Source organism: Stenella coeruleoalba (assembly GCF_951394435.1).
Source record: "Stenella coeruleoalba genome assembly, chromosome: 5".
NCBI classification, from domain to species: Eukaryota; Metazoa; Chordata; class Mammalia; order Artiodactyla; family Delphinidae; genus Stenella; species Stenella coeruleoalba.
The window spans coordinates 54,518,319-54,540,959 of record NC_137150.1 but is presented as its reverse complement, the minus strand read 5'-3'; the positions used below and the strand labels follow the sequence as shown (position 1 = coordinate 54,540,959).

At 34.6% G+C, this 22,641-nt stretch overlaps 1 long non-coding RNA gene across 2 annotated transcripts in view; it reads left to right on the top strand.

The window, feature by feature from the left end:
* The first annotated feature begins 12,552 nt into the window (after nt 1-12,552).
* Nucleotides 12,553-22,641, top strand: part of LOC307186891 — a 159,201-nt gene continuing 149,112 nt past the window's right edge. For both annotated transcript variants that reach the window (XR_013828496.1, XR_013828497.1), the window contains exons 1-3: nt 12,553-12,847; nt 14,759-14,841; nt 16,278-16,396. This is a non-coding gene — a long non-coding RNA (uncharacterized lncRNA). The remainder of the gene's footprint in view (nt 12,848-14,758; nt 14,842-16,277; nt 16,397-22,641) is intronic.

The window sequence follows — 22,641 nt, the reverse complement described above, 5'->3', positions numbered from 1 at the left end:
CCTGACACGTGTCTCATTGATCTCTTAAGGGAGTAGCAATTAATTCCAGGTGTCTCTTTGGGCAAAGCATATTCTTGGCTCATTTGTAAAACTGCACGTTTTCTAACAAATCACTTTGCTTTCCACATTCAAAGGAAGTGCATTTACCTCTTCATGATGTAGTGTGCTCTGAGTCCAAGTTTTCTCTAGCGAATGTTTGCTGCAGCTCTCCAGTGACTCTCAGGGCTTTACCTGTGTGACCTCGAACACATCTTTCAGCCTCAATTTCCTCCCTTTTAAATGTGAATAATAATATTGCTGCTAACTGCTTACCAGGATACTGTTGAGGGGAAAGTGGAAAAAATGAAATAAAATTCTGCAAAATCAGAAATATAGATGTAAGTTCTCCTAGAAGAAAGAAATGTCAGACAGGTGAGTTCCCTCATGGATACTGCATTTTATTGACAAATAGTATAGTAGCATGTGCAGAGCCAGTATCTTTGCCTAAATTGTTTGGAAGAAGGACAGGAATAAAGCATCTAGGTAAAAAGATAAGAACATAAGTTACAAAAAAAAAATAAATCAAAATATTGACATTATTTTTCCCCCTCTCAAGATTAGAAGCAAAGTAAGAATTTTCCATATGCTTAATCTAGGCTATAGTAAAGCACAAAAAGAATTAAGAGCAACTCAGTTTAAATAAGGAAGGAAGGAAGGAAGGAAGGAGTAAGTTAGGGAAAGGAAAAGAGAGGAAGGGAAGGGAAGGAGGAAATTCCTAAATTTATTCTAGGGTCACTTTTATTTTCTCTGTTTTCCTATCATAATTTTTACACAGTAATTATTACCAAGAGTAATAATTTAGCTAAGAGTAAAAGCAAAGGAAAAAAATATTCCTCAGTTGTAAAATAGCTTTGATGGCAAGAATGTAGACCTACAATGTGTATACTTTCTCTAGTGTATTTTCTGTTGATTACCTGAAAAATCCCTTGTTCAACCTTGACCCAAGGAAAATAATATATCTTTGAATAATATTTTCCTAGGTAATAAGACTTTCAAGGAGTTAGAAGCTGTCATAACATGCAAAATTTTTTCACATGTGAGATTAGAAAGACAGTCTCTGGTTTAATACCTGGAAAATGACCTAAACTACCCAATTTACCCCAATATTTAGTTATTCTTCTTGTTAGATTTACTAGTTGGACAGGTAGGAGAGCAACACAGTTGCAATAAGGAAGAATACCTCTGAATTCTTAACTTCTAAAACATTATTCTAGTATAAGAAGATAATTCATTTTCATCTTCAATAAATTGCTTCATTTCACAATTTTATTGCAGTGATATTGATTTTAGGAAATATTAATTACTAAAATGGAACTTGATCACTTGTATCTAATGGGATTTCTTAAAGTGATTTTGTTTTTTTCTACTGGTGAATTATAGGCAAATTATGTTCCCCCAATAGCAGTCTCTTCCAGTTTATCAAACTCTTTGGCCAACCCAATAGATATCATAATTTATCTTTACTAGGAAATAGGGTAGTATAATAAGTATGGCATTAATGAAGTTAACTCTTATTGGTTTGTTATTATATGTTTTATTTTTCATTCGTTTGGCAATTATCTATCAAGTGTTTACTGTAAGAATAAAAACAGCTAATATTTATTGTGAGCTCACTGTGTTCCAGGCATTGCTCTAAGCATATTTTTTATGAATTGATACATTCTGTCCTCTTAACAATCTGTGAGATCAGTATGTTTTAAACACAATTTTTTTAGATATGGAAACTGAAGCAAAAGGAAATAATTAGTTATAAATCACATATACAGTTGATGACAGAGCCTGAATTCTAATTCAAGCATTCTGGCTCCAAAGTCCACCACATCTTTATTCTATAGGAACAGTGATAGAGGATATACTTACTCTGCTTTCAAAGAGCCTAAGTTCTAGAAAGGAGATAAAGGGGTTTGCAAATACATAATATCCAGTAAAAAGTCTCAAGTGAAATAGAAGAAGGGGCAGCGAGGAGATGTCAAAGACAATGTTGTCTACAAGGGGCTCATATTCTCCCCAAGGATAGGCAAGGGAATGTCAATAAATGCAGATGCATAGACAATTAAGCCATAGAAAGTGTTAGATACTATGTTAGCATTATGTAGCAATCATAATGGAAGCACAGGTGAGAAGGTAAGCAATCTCTCAGTAGGTATAGAGAAGAGTAGAAAAAGGTTTCCTGGACCTTGAAAGAGAAGTAGATGATTCCCAAGTAACCAAGGGCACATGAGGCAAAAGGAAAAGTCAAGAAAAGTGAGTACTACGAGGAAATAAAGTCAGATGGAGCATATGGTAGCCAAGTATGTCTGAGAATAGCAGGGGCTTCAATTTGCTGGCACATGGAAGACAGGGTGGACATCTATTTCAATGTAAAGCCTCAACCTTTAGAAGAGAAGATCATTAAGGGAAAGAAATAGATGAAATGCTATTTACTTTTCCTCTATGAAAAGCCTCAGCCAATCACAAACTAATTTTATGAAAGGAAGTAAGGGGTTTGTTAAAACATGAGTCTTTAGTAATAGAGATTACAGTGGAGTCACTCTCTAATATATCATTTATTCAATCATTTAGTCATTCATTCAGCCATTGAATCTTTCCAAACTACTTGGAATCAACCATTATGCTCAAGGCAGTGTGCAAGGGTCCTTAAGGGTCATAAAGGTAAATGATGAATAGATTCTGTCCTTTAGACACTTAAAGCCTTGTAGGTACAGCTATGGCATACTGACTCATATCCATTCTGATTAGTTGGTGTCCACCCACAACTCGTTGTTAAGTATTTTGACTAACAATCCTGCTCGCAGGCTTATACATGGCCTATCAAAGCCTGTCCATAGAATGTCATAATGGCCTGCTGTACATTTTTAAGATTTATGTGAGTCGGTTGCTAAACAAAGTTATTCAAAATTAAATAATAGAAATATACAATTAAATGAATTATATTAGAAAGAAAATACTCATTACTTTTTTTTAATAGACCTTTATTGTAGTATAATTGCTTCACAATACTGTGTTAGTTTCTGTTGTACACTAAAGTGAATCAGCCATATGCATACACATGTCCCCATATCCCCTCCCTCTTGAGCCTTCCTCCCATCCTCCCTATCCCACCCCTCTAGGTCATTGCAAAGCACCCAGCGGATCTCCCTGTGCTATGCTGCTAATTCCCACCAGCCAACTATTTTACATTCGGTAGTGTATATATGTCGATGCTAATCTCACTTCTCCCCAGCTTCCCCTTCTCACCCCGTGTCCTCAAGTCCATTCTCTATGTCTGCGTCTTTATTCCTGCCCTGCATCTAGGTTCATCAGTGCCATTTTTTTTTTTAAGATTCCATATATATGCGTTAGCATATATTTGTTTTTCTCTTTCTGACTTACTTCACTTTGTATGACAGACTCTAGGTCCATCCACCTCTCTACAAATAACTCAATTTCGTTTCTTTTTATGGCTGAGTAATATTCCATTGTATATATGTGCCACATCTTCTTTATCCATTCATCTGTCGATGGACAGTTAGGTTGCTTCTGTGTCCTGGCTATCATAAATAGTGCTGCAGTGGACATTGTGGGACAGCTGGGAAGCTGTCCAGTTTTCCCAGCACCACTTATTGAAGAGACTGTCTTTTCTTTTTGAATTATGGTTTTCTCCGTGTATATGCCCAGTAGTGGGATTGCTGGGTTGTATGGTAGTTCTATTTTTAGTTTTTTAAGGAACCTCCATACTGTTCTCCATAGTGGTTGTATCAATTTATATTCCCACCAACAGTGCAGGAGGGTTCCCTTTTCACCACACCCTTTCCAGCATTTATTGTTTCTAAATTTTTTGATAATGACCATTCTGACTGGCGTGAGGTGATGCCTCCTTGTAGTTTTGATTTGCATTTCTCTAATAATTAGTGATATTGAGCATCTTTTCATGTGCCTCTTGGCCATCTGTATGTCTTCCTTGGTGAAATATCTATTAGATATTCTGCCCATTTTTTAATTGGGTTGTTTCTTTTTTTTGATATTGAGCTCCATGAGCTGTTTGTATATTTTGGAGATTAATACTTTGTCTGTTGTTTCATTTGCAAATATTTTATCCCATTCTGAGGGTTCTTTTTGTCTTGTTTATGTTTTCCTTTGCTGTGCAAAAGCTTTTAAGTTTAATTAAGTCCCATTTGTTTATTTTTGTTTTTATTTCTGTTACTGTAGGAGGTGGGCCAAAAAAGATCTTGCTGTGGTTTATGTCAAAGAGTGTTTTTCCTCTTTTCCTCTAAGAGTTTTATAGTCTCTGGTTTTACATTTAGGTCTTTAATCCATTTGGAGTTTATTTTTGTGCATGGTGTTAGGGAGTGTTCTAATTTCATTCTTTTACATGTACCTGTCCAGTTTTCCCAGCACCACTTATTGAAGAGGCTGTCTTTTCTCCATTTTATGTTCTTGCCTCCTTTGTTGTAAATTAGGTGCCCATATGTGCATGGGTCTATCTCTAGGCATTCTATCCTGTACCATTGATCTATATTTCTGTTTTGGTTCCAGTACCATACTGTCTTGATTACTGTAGCTTTGAGTATAGTTGAAAGTTGGGGAGCCTGATTCCTCCAACTTTGTTTTTCTTTCTCTAGATTGCTTTGACTATTCAGGGTCTTTCGTGTTTCCATACGAATTGTACAATTTTTTGTTCTAATTCTGTGAAGAATGCCATTGGTAATTTGATAGGGATTGCACTGAATCTGCAGATTACTTTGGGTAGTTTACTCATTTTCACAAAATTTATTCTTCCAATCCAAGAACATGGTACACTTCTCCATCTGTTTATGTCATCTTTACTTTTTTCATCAGTTGTTTAGATTTCTGAGTACAAGTCTTTCACCTCCTTAGGCAGGTTTATTCCTAGATACTTTATTCTTTTTTTTGCGATGGTAAATGGGATTGTTTCCTTTAATTTTCTTTCTGATTTTTCGTTGTTGTTGTATAGGCATGCCAGAGATTTCTGTGCATTAATTTTGTACCCTGCAAACTTACCAAATTCATTGATTAGTTCTAGTAGTTTTCTGGTGGCATCTTTAGGATTTTCTATGTATAGTATCATGTCATCTGCAAACAGTGACAGTTTTACTTCTTCTTTTCCAATTTGTATTCCTTTTATTTCTTTTTCTTTTCTGATTGCCGTGGCTAGAACTTCCAAAATCATGTTGAACAAGAGTGGTGAGAGTGGACATCCTTGTCTTGTTCCTGATCTTAGGGGAAATGCTTTCAGCTTTTCACCATTGAGTATGATGCTTGCTGTGGGTTTGTCATTATGGCCTTTATTATGTTGAGGTAGGTTCCCTGTATGCCCACTTTCTGGAGAGTTTTTATCATAAATGGTTTTTGAATGTTGTCTAAAGCTTTTTCTGTATCTATTGAGATGATCATATGATTTTTATTCTTTAGTTTGTTAATGTGGTGTATCACATTGATTGATTTGCATATATTGAAGAATCCTTGTATCCCTGGGGGAAATCCCACTTGATCATGGTGTATGATCCTTTCAATGTGGTGTTGGATTCTGTTTGCTAGTATTTTGTTCAGAATTTTTGCATCTATGTTCATCAGTGATATTGGTCTATAATTTTATTTTTTTGTGTTATGTTTTTGTGGATTTGGTATCAGGGTGATGGTGGCTTCATAGAATGAATTTGGAAGTGTTTCTCCCTCTGCAGTTTTTTGGAACAGTTTGAGAAGGATCAGTGTTAGCTCTTCTCTAAATGTTTGATAGAATTCGCCTGTAAAGACATCTGGTCCTGGACTTTTGTTTGTTGGAAGATTTTTAATTACAGTTTCAATTTCATTAGTTGTGATAAGTCTGTTTGTTCATTAGTTATGATAAGTCTGTTCTTGTGTTTCCCGCCTAGAGAAGTTTCCTTAGCATTTCTTGTAAAGCTGGTTTGGTGGTTCTGAATTCTCTTAGCTTTTGCTTGTCTGAAAAACTTTGGATTTCTCCGTTGAATCTGAATGAGTTCTTTGCTGGGTAGAGTAATCTTGGTTGCAGGTTTTTCTCTTTCATCACTTTTAAGTATATCCTGCCACTCCTTTCTGGCCTGTAGAGTTTCTGCTGAAAAATCAGCTGATGACCTTATGGAGATTCCTTTGTATATTATTTTTGGTTTTTCCTTTGCTGCCTTTAATATTTTTTTTTTGAATTTAATTTTCGGTAGTTTGATTAATATGTGTCTTGTTGTGTTTTTCCTAGGGTTTATTCTGTATGGGACTCTCTGTGCTTCCTGGACTTGGATGATTATTTCCTTTCCCATGTTAGGGCAGTTTTTGGCTATAATCTCATCAAATATTTTCTCAGACCCTTTTTTTTTCTCTTCTTCTTCTGGGACCCCTATAATTCGAATGTTCATGCATTTAGTATTGTTCCAGAGGTCTCTGAGATTGTCTTCAATTCTTTTCATTCTTTTTCCTTTATTCTGCTCCTTGGCAGTTATTTCCACCATTTTGTCTTCCAGCTCACTTATTTGTTTTTCTGCCTCAGTTATTCTGTTATTGATTCCTTCTAGTGTATTTTTCATTTTAGTTATTGTGTTGTTCATCTCTGTTTGTTTGTTCTTTAGTTCTTCTAGATCTTTGTCAAACATTTCTGAGATTCTGGATCATCTTTACTATTATTACTCTGAATTCTTTTTCAGGTAGGTTGCCTATTTCCTCTTCATTTATTTGGTCTTGTAGGTTTTTACCTTGCTTCTTCATCTGAGACATATTTTTTTGCCATCTCATTTTTTTTTTTTTTTATGAGTGGGATTTTGTTCCGTTCTTACTGGCTGTTTGGCCTGAGGCTTCCAACACTGGAGTTTGCAGGCTTCTGGGTAGAGCTGGATCTTGGTGCTGAGATGAGGACCTCCATGAGACCTCACTCCTATGAATATTCCCTAGTGTCTGAGATTCTCTGTTAGTCCAGTGGTTTGGACTCAGAGCTCCCACCACAGGAACTATGATCCGACCCCCAGCTTGTGAACCAAGATCCCGCAAGCTGCATGAGGTGACAGTTTACTTTTGGGTTCCTCCCATCTCCTTGGGCATCAGCATCCCCCACCAGTAGCCAGCAGGCACCCTAGTTGTGGGGAAAGATAACTCGGTATCTTCCAACACTGCCATCATGACTCTGCCCCCCCAAAACTCATTACTTTTTAAAAATACATTTCAGTATTTCCTATGATCTTGAAGTAATAATTGTATCTGTGTATTGGAAATATTATGTAGTGATGTTCTAATTCCTATGCACCTCTTCCTAACTTTGTATTTAGTGAGCAGTTTTATATCTAAAAATAACCATGGTAGGATTATTTACATCATGGAAATAATCAAATCTATAAATGAAAAAATTTTCCCCTGGGGATCTGGTTGTTAAACACTTACCACCATACCACTGTTCATCCAAAAAATAGCAGTATGAAGTGTACCACCGTGTGTTCTTACCAGCTCAAACTGGAGTTATCACTACCCCAACCTGTCCACAGAAATTAGAAGCTCAAGTGCTCCACCCATTTACTAGTAACATCAGCAATCTAGAAGAATCTCTAATGCCCACCCTACCACATACTCTGAGTTTTCTGGCACAGTGGTTCTCAATCCTGGCTGCATACTGGAATCAACTAAAGAGCTTAAAAAACTTTCTAGTGCCTGGATCTAACTCTGAACATTTGAATCAGATCATCTACCAATAAGAACTGGGTATCCATGTTTTAAGAAATGTGTATTCCTAAGGTAATTGTAGTTGTGCAGCCAAGGCTGAGAAAGTGCTCCAGAACTTACAAGTAATGTTGGCATTGCTGTAGTGAATCATCCTCTGTTGCTAGGAGAGTGCATATTTCACATCCCACAAAATAAGCATGGGGGAGAAGCAGGTGGCTGTTAGAAAGTAGACTAGAAGCCATGCTTTAAAAACAGTGATAAGTCTAGCAGATGGATCCAAAAAAATATTGCTGCGATTTATATCAAAGAGTGTTCTGCCTATGTTTTCCTCTAGGAGTTTTATAGTATCCAGCCTTACATTTAGGTCTTTAATCCATTCTGAGTTTATTTTTGTATATGCTGTTAGAGAACATTCTAATTTCATTCTTTTACATGTAGCTGTCCAGTTTCCCAGCACTATTTGTTAAAGAGACTGTCTTTTCTCCATTTTATATTCTTGCCTCCTTTACCATAGATTAATTGACCATAAGTGCATGGATTTATTTCTCGGCTTTCTATCCTGCTCCATTTATCTATGTCTGTTTTTCTGCCAGTGACATACTGTTGTGATGACAATAGCTTTGTAGTATAATCTGAAGTCAGGGAGCCTGAAATACAAGCCAAATAAGCAAATGGAACCTAATTAAAGCAAACGAAACCATAAACAAAACAAAAAGACAGTCTACAGAATGGGAGAAAATATTTGCAAACAATGCAACAGACAAGGGATTAATTTCCAAAACATACAAACACACACAGCTCAATATCAAAAAAACAAACAATCCAATCAAAAAATGAGCAGAATATCTAAATAGACATTTCTCCAAAGAAGACATCCTGATGGCCAACAGGTGCATGAAAAAATTTTCAATATCGCTAATTATTAGAGAAATGCAAATCAAAACTACAATGAGGTATCAATTCACACCAGTCAGAATGGCCATCATCAAAAAGTCTACAAATAATAATAAGTGCTGGAAAGAGTGTGGAGAAAAAAGAACCCTCCTACACTGTTAGGGGGAATGTAAATCGGGGCAACCACTGTGGAGAACAGTATGGAGGTTCCTTAAAAAACTAAAAATAGAACTACTGTACAACCCAGCAATCCCACTACTGGGCATATACCCTGAGAAAACCATAATTCAAAAAGAGTCATGTACCAAAATGTTCATTGCAGCTCTATTTACAATAGCCAGGACATGGAAGCAACCAAACTGTTCACTGACAGATGAATGGATAAAGAAGATGCGGCACATATATACAATGGAATATTACTCAGCCATAAAAAGCAACGAAATTGTTATTTGTAGTGAGGTGGATGGACCTAGAGTCTGTCATACAGAGTGAAGTAAGTCAGAAAGAGAAAAACAAATACCGTATGCTAACACATAAATATGGAATCTAAAAAAAAAAAAAAGGGTTCTGAAGAACCTAGGAGCAGGACAGGAACAAAGACGCAGACATCGAGAATGGACTTGAGGATACGGGAGGGGGAAGGGTAAGCTGTGACAAAGTGAGAGAGTGGCATGGACATAGATACACTACCAAACGTAAAATACATAGCTAGTGGGAAACAGCCGCATAGCAGAGGGAGATCAGCTTGGTGCTTTGTGACCACCTAGAGGGGTGGGATAAGGAGGGTGGGAGGGAGGGAGATTCAAGAGGGAAGAGATATGGGGACACATGTATATGTATAACTGATTTACTTCGTTATAAAGCAGAAACTAGCACAGCATTGTAAAACAATTATACTCTAATAAAAATGTTAAAAAAAAAAACTAACTAAAAATATAGTTGGCATATGAACCAGCAATCCCATTCCTGGGCTTATATCTGGAGAAAACTTTAATGCAAAAAGATACATACATCCCAATATTCATAGCAACACTATTTAAAATAGCCAAGACATGGAAGCAACCTAAGTGTCCATCAACAGATGAATGCATAAAGATGATGTTTTTATATATATATATATGTATTATATATACAGAGAACTATATATTATATATACAGAGGACTCTGTATTATATATACAGAGGACTATACTCAATATCTTATAATAACCTATAACAGAAAATAATCTAAAAAAGAATATATATATATGTATAACTGAATCACTTTGCTATACACCTGAAATTAGCACAACATTGTAAATCAACTATATTTCAATAAAAATAAAAAAATAAAATTTTTACCTCTAGGAGGTGTCACATTAAAAAATAAATAAATAAATAAAAATAGTGGTAAAACCAGGGTTTTCTGCTGACTGTAGCATCAACTTCTTCTTCCCCAGCCAGGAATAATACTGTTTCACAACAGCTCTTTCTTCAGTTAGTGCCCACTGATGCCTCCCTAGGTTGCAGAATAAGTTAGTGCACCTAGGTCACACCATAGAGAATAACCATTTATCCTTGGAAGCCACACACAATAACCATCTCTATGCTGCTTGTAAAGGCTCTTACCATCCAATGCCCCCTCAAGCTCAACTTGATTGACTCCTTTTCTGTGTGCTCATGACATGTCCTCCACCCCTCTTATAGTCTATGTTTATCATGTTGAGTCAGGGTCAACTTTTGTGTATTTTTCCTGTTACATTGTGAGTTCCCTAAGAAAGAGCACTGTGTACTCTCAATCCTGGCATTACCAGAACCTGGAATAGTGCTTTGACATATATCTGGCATCCAATAAATGTGTGTTAAATTGAATCAAATTGAATTGATATTCCCATAGGTAGAGAGTTTCAGTGTTTGGCACATCGTAGGCACAATTAGTTTTCAAATTAGTATTTTGAGTATAATTACTTATATTTTTAACCACATTATCTAAGCTGGAAAAGAATCATTGTAGACACTAGCCTGCTTTAATGAGATAGGGGCAATTCAGGCTACAGAAATTACCTAATGGATTTTGCTGATATCATTAGGGGCTGGCAATTCCATTTCACAATTATATGATGCTTAGAGGAGAGTTGAATAAATACAGGGAATCATAACATTAGGATGCATAAGAAAATAAGCCAACTAAAAATCTGATACAGAAATGTATGTAATGAAGTTTTTAAAAAGAAGGTAATACATTGAGAATCAAACCAAAGAAATGAAAAGCTCACTTCCAGTTAGTAACACAATTCAGTGTTCCACAATAGACTGGCTACCAAAGTACTTTGGGGTTAAGGGTAGGTAACCCTTAGAATGACTTAGCAGTATAATAGTGTAATATAAGTTCATTGCAGAAGGTGAAAGTAGAATCTAGGGAAGAGGATGTAATTCTAACAGTATATTAAGATGCTAGGTAGTATACAAAAAATAAGGACTAAAGGCTAATATATTTGAGCCGTAGGTGTTGATCTCTCCAAGGTTTAAGAAGCTTTTCAGTGGAAGTAAAAGAAAAAAAAAGCGTAATCAATATACTGCTTGAATATCTGGGCCAATCCTAACTCAAGGGTTGAAAATAATTTATAGGAAATGAGGTGAGCTACGGCCAGAATGCCACAGAATATTGCTACTTTTCATTCTCTAAATTTTAAGTCATGTGCTTCCCCAGAATTTGTTGGAAGTCCAATAGATCTAATTAACATCAACATAATATTTGCTGAAGTGGAAAATTCTAAAATGCCTGCTACTGTTCTCAGGATTTTCTCTATGCTTTAATCCTGGAATGAACGGGAATGAACAGAGGCTCCTACCTATGCTGAATCCTCAGCCTAGACATGTTTTTCTGAGTTCTGTAACTTTTTTTTATAACACCTTTATTGGAGTATAATTGCTTTACAATGGTGTGTTAGTTTCTGCTTTATAACAAAGTGAATTAGCTATACATATACACACATCCTCATATCTCTTCCCTCTTGTGTCTCTCTCCCTCCCACCCTCCCTATCCCACCCCTCTAGGTGGTCACAAAGCACCGAGCTGATCTCCCTGTGCTATGCAGCTGCTTCCCACTAGCTATCTATTTTACATTTGGTAGTGTATATCTGTCCATGCCACTCTCTCACTTTGTCCCAGCTTACCCTTCACCCTCCCCATGTCCTCAAGTCCATTCTCTCGTAGGTCTGTGTCTTTATTCCTGTCCTGCCCCTAGGTTCTTCATGACCACTTTTTTTTTTTTAGATTCCATATGTATGTGCTAGCATACGGTATTTGTTTTTCTCTTTCTGACTTACTTCGCTCTGTATGATAGACTCTAGGTCCATCCACCTCACTACAAATAACTCAATTTCATTTCTGTTTTATGGCTGAGTAATATTCCATTGTATACATATGCCACATCTTCTTTATCCATTCATCTGTCGCTGGACAGTTTGGTTGCTTCCATGTCCTGGCTATTGTAAATAGAGCTGCAATGAACATTGTGGTACATGTGAGTCCTGTAACTTGATGGATGCATCATCCTGGGCAAGTTTTAAAACTCTCTAAATGTCAGCTTTCTTATATGAAAAAGAATGATGATAATTTCTTATACTGTGGTTATCAATGGACACCTGATATCTTAGTTTGAATATCAAATAAGCCTAACAGTCTGGTATGTAGTAGATGCTTCACGTACATCTGATCTTTCTCCCTTCCTTGTATGTTAGATTCCTGAGGGAACTGCATTAAGATTGGGGTTTACTATTAAAACTCAACGTTTATAAAGGTCCTGCTCTCAACTGTTCAAGCTGACCCTGCTCCCACATTTTCTGTGCATCTTAGGGCTGAACTGTGTTTTGTTACATCTCTGCTTATACTTATCTTTTGGGAATGATGGAGTGACTCTTAGGAAAATGCTCTCATTTTGTTAAATTTTCTTTCTGAGTGATTTGAGGGTGCTAGTAAAAATTTAAACTGGGTCACAGTATTTTCAATTTGGGGGTCCCATAACTCGCAGCTAAGTTAAAACAAGAAATCCTCTAGTTTCTATTTTTCTTTCTCTCTAGGTCTGTATCTTGCTACTAAACTTGTGATGCTTTGTAGAAAGCAGACTGACACAAGAACAATAAAGACTCGCCAACTGCTGCACAATTTGACATTGGGAGTATGATTCTCATTTGGACTAGTGACCCAGAAGTGACAGTTTTGTGTATGCAAAGAACTTTTTGTCTATCATCAAACACAAAATAAAATAACACTAAAGGTATGGATTCTTCTGTGTTTTTGTTTTGTTTTTATTATTTGTTTTGTTTTATTTATTCAGTAATTATCACTGAATTACTTTACTTGAGATATAAAATTCTTAACATTTATAAAAATTCAGTTAGTTCACTTATGCCATTATGTTTAATCAGCTCTCCTTTTATTAACAATTTTTATCAATTTTAAATAAATTTTAAATGAAAAATTAATGATAAATTAATTAGAATTAATTATTCTCATGGGCAAGGTTTCTGACAGATTCCTGAGCAAAAAAGAAGAGTGTGAGATTCATCTCACTTGACTTGGCAGCATGAAAAATATATTAATGGAAAGAACACTCAATTTAGATGAAGAAGACCTTGGTTCTTCTGCCTCCACAATTACTGTCTGTGTGGTATTGGTCAAGCCATTAACACTTTTTAGAAACTGCCATGTTAATTTCAGCCCTGTCTACCTCACATGATTTTTTATAAATATCAAAATATGATTTATGTGAACACACTTTAAATTGCAATTTTGTGTAAAATTTAAATAATTATTTTTCTGATTGTTTCCAGGCATAGACTCAAATTACATTTGTTATTGTGTATTTTAACAATCGAATTTTTATTTCACAAATGGAAATCCAACTGGATATCTGCAGAGCATGATGGACACATGGGCTTATTTGGTAGATTTATTAGATTTATCTGTATAAATGTACTCTTCATAGGTGTCTTTTGCACCATGCATTGAAAAAGAAGAGACTGTGAAATGTTATATAACACATAACCAACATTTCATGTCTGTTGATTTATTTTTCCTTTCTATTATTTATTTAACATTTACCTCTATTATGTGTATATCCAATATTAATGGTGGAAATATATATGTCCACCGGAGTTAATGGGATGGTACTAGGAAAAAGCTAAATCCTTCAAATATCATACAGTATTAGTACTACTACAGTACCACTAACAGTAAGACACAGTCACAAAATAATTTTATAGCATACAAGGTACTTGACTTTGGTCTTTGTAATCACTCTAAATGGAGAAGTTGATAGAGAAGTTATATCAGTTACCTAGGGTCAATCAGTCAATTATTTGATAGGCATAGATTGTTTTTAGTTGTTTTAGATTAGTAAAATCTCAAATATTCATTTATTCCTCTATTGTAGACATCAAATCTTAACTTGATCTCTTAACTTGATCAAAAAATCAGCCAATATACTGTACCACTAACTACTGGTGAACAACTTTCACAGAAAGGATGAGTTATTCATAAACAGTAGTATCCCATCTTTTAAGTCACATGTAGTACTTTGAAACTCACTGCGTTTCTCAATAAAAATGTATTGAGAACCTAGCAATTTGCTAGCTTCTTGGGAGGGCTTAAAGATAAGCTATCTCCAAATAATATAATTTAGCTGATTCAAAACAAGAAATATATTGAAACTGATCAACTCAAGGTGGCATAAGCTAAGTACCAAAATAAATGTTTCAGACAAAAATGTCACAGTATGGTATAGATGGAAGTCTGCATTCTTCTTCTGTCAGGCACATGAAAGAAGATATTCTTGTATATGTTTCTATCTAGGAGTATGGCTAGATTTTTTAACAGATTATGTCATGCATAAAATATATAGAAGTTCCAAAAAACCACCTCTAATTCACCTCTCTTTTTCTCTCTCCCATGATTCTCTGTATACAAATGCATTGGGATTCCATCATTGGAAACCACTGCCTTAGGTATCTAGTCAGGTAGAATGAAAGGTTTGGGAAGATTTAATGAAGTAGAAAGGATTTATATTGTATAGGATTTAGGTGAATTGGAAACAGTGATGAGACATTTTGCATACAAGTTCAGTTTTTATAAAATTATATGAATAGTGAGGGTAAGTGCTAACTTGCCCAGTATTGATTTCTTATAGGATGACCTCCCAGCGGGATAGAGATGGCCTCATAAAGTGAAGAATCTTTTGTGAGTTGAAAACAGCTCATGGAAAATATACAAGTAAGTATGTAAGGCAGTCAACTTGGTGAAATACTGAGGGATCAGATCAGTGCTAGAAACCACTCAGATGCCATGCCAGATAGCTACAACCACAAAGCTTGGACTGAAGACTTAGATCAAGCCAGACAAGGGATTGTTTACCCCAGCCATGAATGATGCGTTGGCAGAATAGTTATGAAAGTATTGAATTGTCATGAGAAGATTCCTCCCTAGCTCCTGATTACATCAGGGAGGTGATTCTTCCCTTATATTGTAAATTATAAGACTCTGACACTTAGCCCAGCTGAATCACTGTATGTTGCCATAGAGAGCAATAGGTAATAGGAAACAATGCACCTGCTCCTATCTCCCTGAGTTTTCTCCCAATAAACACTGTTCTAGGACTGTTGTTGGTATTGCCGACAACACCAACATTGTTTAACCAGTAGTGATAAAATGGCACACTTCAAGAATGGATGGGAAATGCATTTTAGAGCAGCGACTTCCTGTTTGATTGGAGAGAGAGAAAAGTTCATGTATAAAGTGGTGCAGTAAGTCATTGTTTATTATGAATTTAGGCTGCAGATTCATATAAGAATGCTTGTTATGAACTGTCATGGTTGAACCTCTCACACACACTTTATTCAACACCAAATTTTAAGACATGTAATTTTACTTTCAGTTGTAGTATTGGGGGTGAGAGGTATATGATGGGATTCCACTTTATAAGAGGTATCATTTTGAGGTTACTAAGTAATGTGTGCCCTGGCCTTTTTCTTCTCTTTCCTATAACTTTTGATGTATAAAAATTGAAACTGCAGTTCCCTAGAATATAGTGAGATATATGTATATATTGACATACAGATATGTCTATATAGATATATATATTCTCATCTGTAGCTTTATCCCTCATTGGGGTTTTAATTTAAAATGTATTTTGCATTTAAAAATTTTATTTGGTTAATTTTGCAAATCTGCTTAATAAAATTGTATAGTTTCTTATTTTCTGCTTATACTTCCAAGTTTGTATTCTATTTCCCTAAATAGTAGTAAGCATAAGTTTAAAAAATATTTGTCTTTGTTGGTTAGCAGACAGTAGTCCATGCCAAAAGGTCCTTGAGATTTGGTCCTACCCAAAATGTCCATGAGCATATTTGGTCCATGCCAAATGGTTTGGGACAGGACCAAATATCAAGGACTTTTGACATAGACCAAATGTGTTATGAATGTTTTGGACAGGACTAAATACCCTTCAAGGCTTTGTTGTCTCTGTAGGTCTAATTATGTTGCGTTGGTTGAGAAGTGGCTAGTTCTTGCTCATGATGAGTAATTTTCTTGGCGCTAAAAGATTTTGACTACAAGCTACTCAATTTTATTAGAAAATTATTTGGTGAAATTCTTTGTGGCCTAGGATTATAATGGGTTTATCTAGAGAGGATTTGTTTTGCTTTTCCCAGGTATTTTGGACATATCCAACCAGGGACCATATTAAAGTATATTAACACTTTGAAGGATTTGAGAATTCACAAATGTATGAATTTGGATTGCAAACCGATATAAGAACTTGCTCTCAGAGGTAGGTCTTTTCCACCATTGCTTTCCTCAACAACAAAGCATATATACTCTATATCTTTTAATTTCTTACTTATAAGTAAAAATGACAAGGCTGAAAACAAAGACACGTGATGCGTGGTAAGTAGTCAACTCATCTGTATTGGCACTGGTCGTTTGGATTTATAAAATTTATGGACTATTTGCCCAATGCAGCAAGTCAGGTGAATTTAGGTAAGATAATTTTTTCTGTATTTTACTTTGGCCAAACACCAGAGAAACTGAGGTAAAATTACAGGATCTAAGAATGAATAGGTTTGCTGGGAAACAAATCATAAAATACCTGAATTGTCAAGTTAGAAATTATAGATATTATTGAATTGGTTATGGAATATCATTAAAGCTTGTATAGTTTTTTGTTTCGGTATTGGAGTAAAATAAGGGCTCTTCCTAAGATTATTCTACCAACAATGGATTGAAATGTTTTAATTATTTATGAAAATCTGTAGACAAGTAGATCAGTAGAGTTCTATCATGGTAAATTGAGTGAGAAAGAAAGAGTTTGAACAAACGTAGTGGTACTGAGAACAAATAGGAAGGGCCAGTCTTAGAATCATTGCAGGATTTGAATGAAAAGCACTTAGCAAATTATAATATCTGAAAAGGGTAGAGTTAGAGATAAATAGCATCTATCATCAACAACAAATTATGGCTTTAATTGCTGTGTCACTCATACCATTAAAACCTCTTTATTATCAACTCATCAAGATTAAAGGCAACTAGAAAAGACTAAGTGATAACAGATTAACAGTCATTTTAAAGAAATTAATTACTTCTAAAAGGCTTGGATCTCTTTTCTGTTTTCCAATGCCATATATATATATATATATATATATATATATATATATATTTCAGCATGAATATAAATACAGTCTTTTAATTTGATGCTTATTTATTTTACTTAATCACTAATTTGTTAGTAAATACTAAATATATATAAACATCATGAAACACAGCGTAGGGACCTGTATGTTGAAAAATCGAGTCAAAACAAATTTCCTCAATTGCATTTTTAAAATTTTGAATTATTATTATGATTCCTTCCACTTCCACTTAACCTGCAAAGATAAGATTTGGACATACCAAAGATTAGAACTTCTTACAGGCTGAAGAGAGAAGAAAAAAAAAAAACCCATAAAATTTCTCCTTACTTAGTAAAACAGCTGCTGCTCCTGACTGCTTCAGTTTATGGTTGAATAAAAATTAAATACATGGTACCCTGAGGAAAATTTTTCAATTACATCAAATGAATAAAGCATGATGCCAGAATAAACTTTCAACTACACCGATGCATGGACAAAATAAATTATTTATATTATTTTATTGTTTTCCATCTGTATTTTAAGACAGAGCCCACACTTCAGCAATATAAGAAGCTGAACATTTTTAATACCAACTATTAATTATGTGATAATCAAGCTAGTCATAAGTAGCAATGCCCATGTATCCTTAATATGAGTGGAAGTAACAGATTGACTATATATGCCCTTGTGCCTTTGTTTTCTCATTTGTATTTAACTACCATATGGCTTGTGACAACCCAGGAAAAGTGGAGTGATTATTCTTACTAACCTTAAAGAGAGTAATACCTAGTAAATGTGAGTCAGATATATTTAATATTTGCATGTTATATGAAATTTGTTTTGGTCTTATAAAAGAACTCTTCTTTGCTCTACAACTTCAGCCTAACTCTGGGTTTGCCTCTTATTTCTAAATGTATAATTCTGTCTTATTTCAACAAATTCAGTCTAGCAGTTGTATGCCCTAATACTTTTGGTAAAATTACAGTTACTGTCATTTTAAATACAGTGTGTCTTGGTGTGTTCCTCTTTGGGTTCATTCTGTATGGGATTCTCTGTGCTTCCTGGACTTGGGTGACTATTTTCTTTCCCAGGTTAGGGAAGTTTTCAGCTGTTATGTTTTCAAATATATCATGATAGATACATATGTAATTTATTATATTATTCAATCAAATCAGTAATTCAAAGAAATATTTTCAATATTTTAATAATTCTAGAAAAAGAGGTCATTTAAACCTTGCATTCTAGATAATTCATTATTTCAGTCAATTTAAAATTAATATCATAAGATTTGTCACTAAATAATATATAGTCATCTTATATAAAACAAATGGTCAGGAGTGGGATTAGCTGTTCATGTACCTCCTACAAATGCATTTTTCTCACCTCTGCCACAGTCCTGAAGCCACTGATTTAATGCCTCCATAACTCCAATTCTGGCATCAACCATCCTCCACATGCCACTCCTGATACCACATATATCACGTAATAAGGTGATAAATATGGTGTGTGTTGACTTGATAGTCATAGGAACTCTGAGTTTAGGTCTTATCAACACTGGCTGTAAGTCGGGATTATATGTACACTGTCTGAAAAATTATCCAAAATTGTAAAATAAGGCAAAAAGTGGGTGATAGGTCCTTTCAATGTTATACTAGGGCAAAGAGCACTGAAAATTATTTAGGAGCATGTACTTAATTTGATTCACCATTTACCATTGATGTAAGTTTAACATGTCTGATAATTTAAAGTTAGCTTGTAGATATTTGTCCAGTAGAGATATAAATAATTTCTGTTCTATGGAACACATAACTGTAAAGATTTTTGTTTCACAGCCTTCGTGGACAGTAACCAATTTTGTAACCTACTCAGTGAACTTAACATCCTATAAATAGCCTAGCTTCTCAGCTACTCTTTGAGTCAGTCATACTGTCATTTTACTGAAACTCTCATGAATTGAGTTAAATAATATTTTAACATTTCTTTCCCTACATTTGCCTGAGAATCATTAGGTTAAGCTATTTGAAAGATGTTGTTTAAGAATAGCTTTTGATATATGTGGATATCTCAGCCATATTGCAGGCTTCCCTGTTTGGAGACTAGTACACCAGAGTCCATAGATTCTCCAGGAAAATATTAAGGAAAACTCAGCAACATGATGAAGTCTATGTAGGTTGTGTTCTGTGTTCTACCAGTACCTGGTTGATGCCTCAGCCTTGTTAAAGGCTCCATGTAGTATGACTTTCTTCATCTTCAAGACCCATCCAATGATTGCTTCCTCTGAGTCTTCTCTTATGCCCAGCATCCTGCAACTCAGAAAGAATTTGTTTCCTTCCTCTTGCAATATGATCTTTTATTCACATTTCTATTGTATTGTAAATTTAGTTCCTGTGTCACTTTCATTAAACTATCATCACTTCAGCAGAGATTCTGTCTTAGTCATTTCTGTTTAGTTGTCTCCTAACTCACTGGCAAGAAGAGAGTGCGTACACAATGAAAGTGTACTAACACAGTAACTCAAGAATGAATGAAAAATGAAAGAATAAGTTAACAATGGGAAGGAAATTATCATATTAGCACTAAGGCAAATAAGTCAACTTGATAAAAAGAGAGTAGAGAGTTGTGTTGAAAGGGAGTACAATGGAAAACAGTAAGACAATGGTTGGCCAAATCAGGAATGACTTTGCGAATAGGATTATTAAAATTTTTCAGTTAGAATAACTTACTTCAGTATCATCTTTATATCAGTACTAACTGCTTTGAATTTGTGAAGATATAAAATCTTTTATCTAAATAAATTGTTTAATGGTCTAAAACTTTACCCAAATCAACATACTGTATACAGTTCTGCTGTTTAAATTATCTACAAACTTTAAAGCATGTGCAATTAAAGAGCAAATGTGTTCCTCACTACCTTCTGAGATTAAGAAAATAATTTTTAGCTGCACTACAGTTTGGATTGTATAAAGAATTTCATTTCTCAATTTAACTCCTAATATAGAATAAAATGTCCTTTTTTTTCATCCCTCTCTTGAGGGAATATTTCAGATTCACTGAAGAACTAGAAGATAAAAGAAATAGACAAACTTTTTGTAGAGTTTTTTCAAAGGGAAATTTATTTTTGAAAGTATGAAGTTTTTTTAAAGTTCATGTGAATTGCATTCCCTTTCTGTGTCAGAGTCCTGATCTGCTCCTCTGTTGTGCCTTCCTTTTTTTCCCAGTCCTTTCTGCTTTCCTTTCATCTTTTGCCTTGTTAAGTTGTATCTTCTGTGCAGGATTAGACCTGAAGGTTTTAATGTTTTTTTTCAGTTTTTCTTAAATCAAGTGTGGTTGCAATCAGGTACCTGTTTGGAGAGGTAAGGAGCAAAAGAAAGGAGTAAAGGGAAGGCCATGCTGGGAAGAAAGACCAAAACAGGAACAGAGAGAAGGTAAAGCTCTGCTAGCAATTAACACAGCATGTCCTTTTCACTTCAGGATCTAGAGAAATATTTGATGAAATAAAGGAAATGACTCATAAGCTACCTCTGAACTACTTTTTATTAATCTACTTTTTTTTGCATGAAAATGTCTCATTTAATGGGATGACTACATTTAGAGATTTGAACTCTGCTTTAGAAGTAATAATGACCTAGCCCAAAACTTTTAGAAATATACTGGAAAGGAACAAAACAAAACAAAATTCTGGAAAATTCAATGGTGAGCTCCAATTAGATTAATCTTTAAATAAAAGTTCATTCCTCTAAACTGTTATAATGGACAAATAACTAAATATTAATATTCCACATTGAATGTGCATCTTCATTTTCCTACTCCCGCTTATATACAGTAACCCTAAACTGTTTGATTTAATTTAGTCCTTTTTTATTTGTTTAATGAGAGAGGGAAGAAATGCATCTTTGCTTTGTTTGCAAAATTCAGCTGCTGACACATCAACCTTCCTTGTTTTCTGAAATTTCTGATTGGTAGACTAGATTGCAACAATTCCTCAATCCTCCTCTTCAGAAGCAGGAAATTTAGTTATTCATTAAAGACAGGAATCTGATCCTGGTTTCACCTTGATAATCAAATGCACTCTGGGAGGTCTATTAGAAATAGATTTCAGTTGGCTGATTAGGATAATATTGAGACAGGAAATTTTAAAATGCTATACTTAGAAATGGGTCAGGAGAAAAAAAGGAAATATATTTCTATATTGAAAGAAACAAAAGAATCTTAATCAAGAGTTGTTTTCCCTGCTCCTCCCTGAATAATAATTTGGGAACTTCACCAGCAATCAAATCTATTTGATTCTTTTTTTTTTTCAACTTTTGTATCTATATTGTAAACCTAACTCTGAAAAGCTTGTGAAAACTACTATTATAGAAAACAATGTAACTAAATCTGTAAACTGTGATGCTAGAGAACAAGCACGAAAATAGAGGAAGCATGGTGGTTAGAAAGTTAGTATATTGTCTAGAATCTTCCTTTTCTTCTCTCTGCCTTAGAAGCGAGTTGCTACCAATTGTTAAGTTGAACTGCTTAGATAGTATTTGTGTTTCAATTAGCCCTGTTAGTTCTATTCTTCATTATTATAGATATAGCAGAACCTTTGAATAGGTTTATTAAAACATTTGGATCCTCCAGTTGCAAGCTGAAGTTTCATGATATGGGATGGCTTGTGATGGTCCTGAGACAAACTTAATCTTATCCACTGGGGGCTGGCTTGTGCAAATGAGTGTGTGGTGAGCAATCCTAGCTCACTGTCCAGCATCTGTGGCTCAGTGTGGCATCATTTTATTCTACTTCTTCTGTGTGCAGTCACATGTGTAGTGATAAAATCTTGTGGTTTTATGAGAAAAGGGACTCCTAAAAGAAACCAGTCACTTTTTCTGTATTTAAAAGTGAAGAAATCTTACTGGGGAAAAAAAAAAGAATTGTTTTAATTTAGGTAAGAGGAATTATGGAAAAATGAAAAGTAGAATATTGAATTTCCTGTTGTTCTGATATGGAAATGATAAACATTCTGTAAATTTTATATCAAACAAAAGAGAGAGGGAGAGAGGGAAAGAGAACAATATTTGTAAAACTGCCTTTTACTTCAAACAACACAAATATTTCAGTCTGGTGAAAAAATGAACTGTTGAAATTTGAAAAGCAGCAAAAATGGTTTCATGAGATTTATAAATAATTTTATTTTATGTTTATAGAATATTTAATTATCTCAAAGGATCACTTAATATTTTCAGTTAAGCTTTATGTCATAGAGGATGTAGTATAATTTTTAAATAGTCAGTAGATTTGGGACTTTATTCAGTAATATAGCTTTTATGCATGCTAAGTATTTACTATATTTATATATGCACGCATGTATTTTAGTTGGAGTTAATATATGTTAACCATAGATATTTTCCCTAAGATTTTAAAACCTATA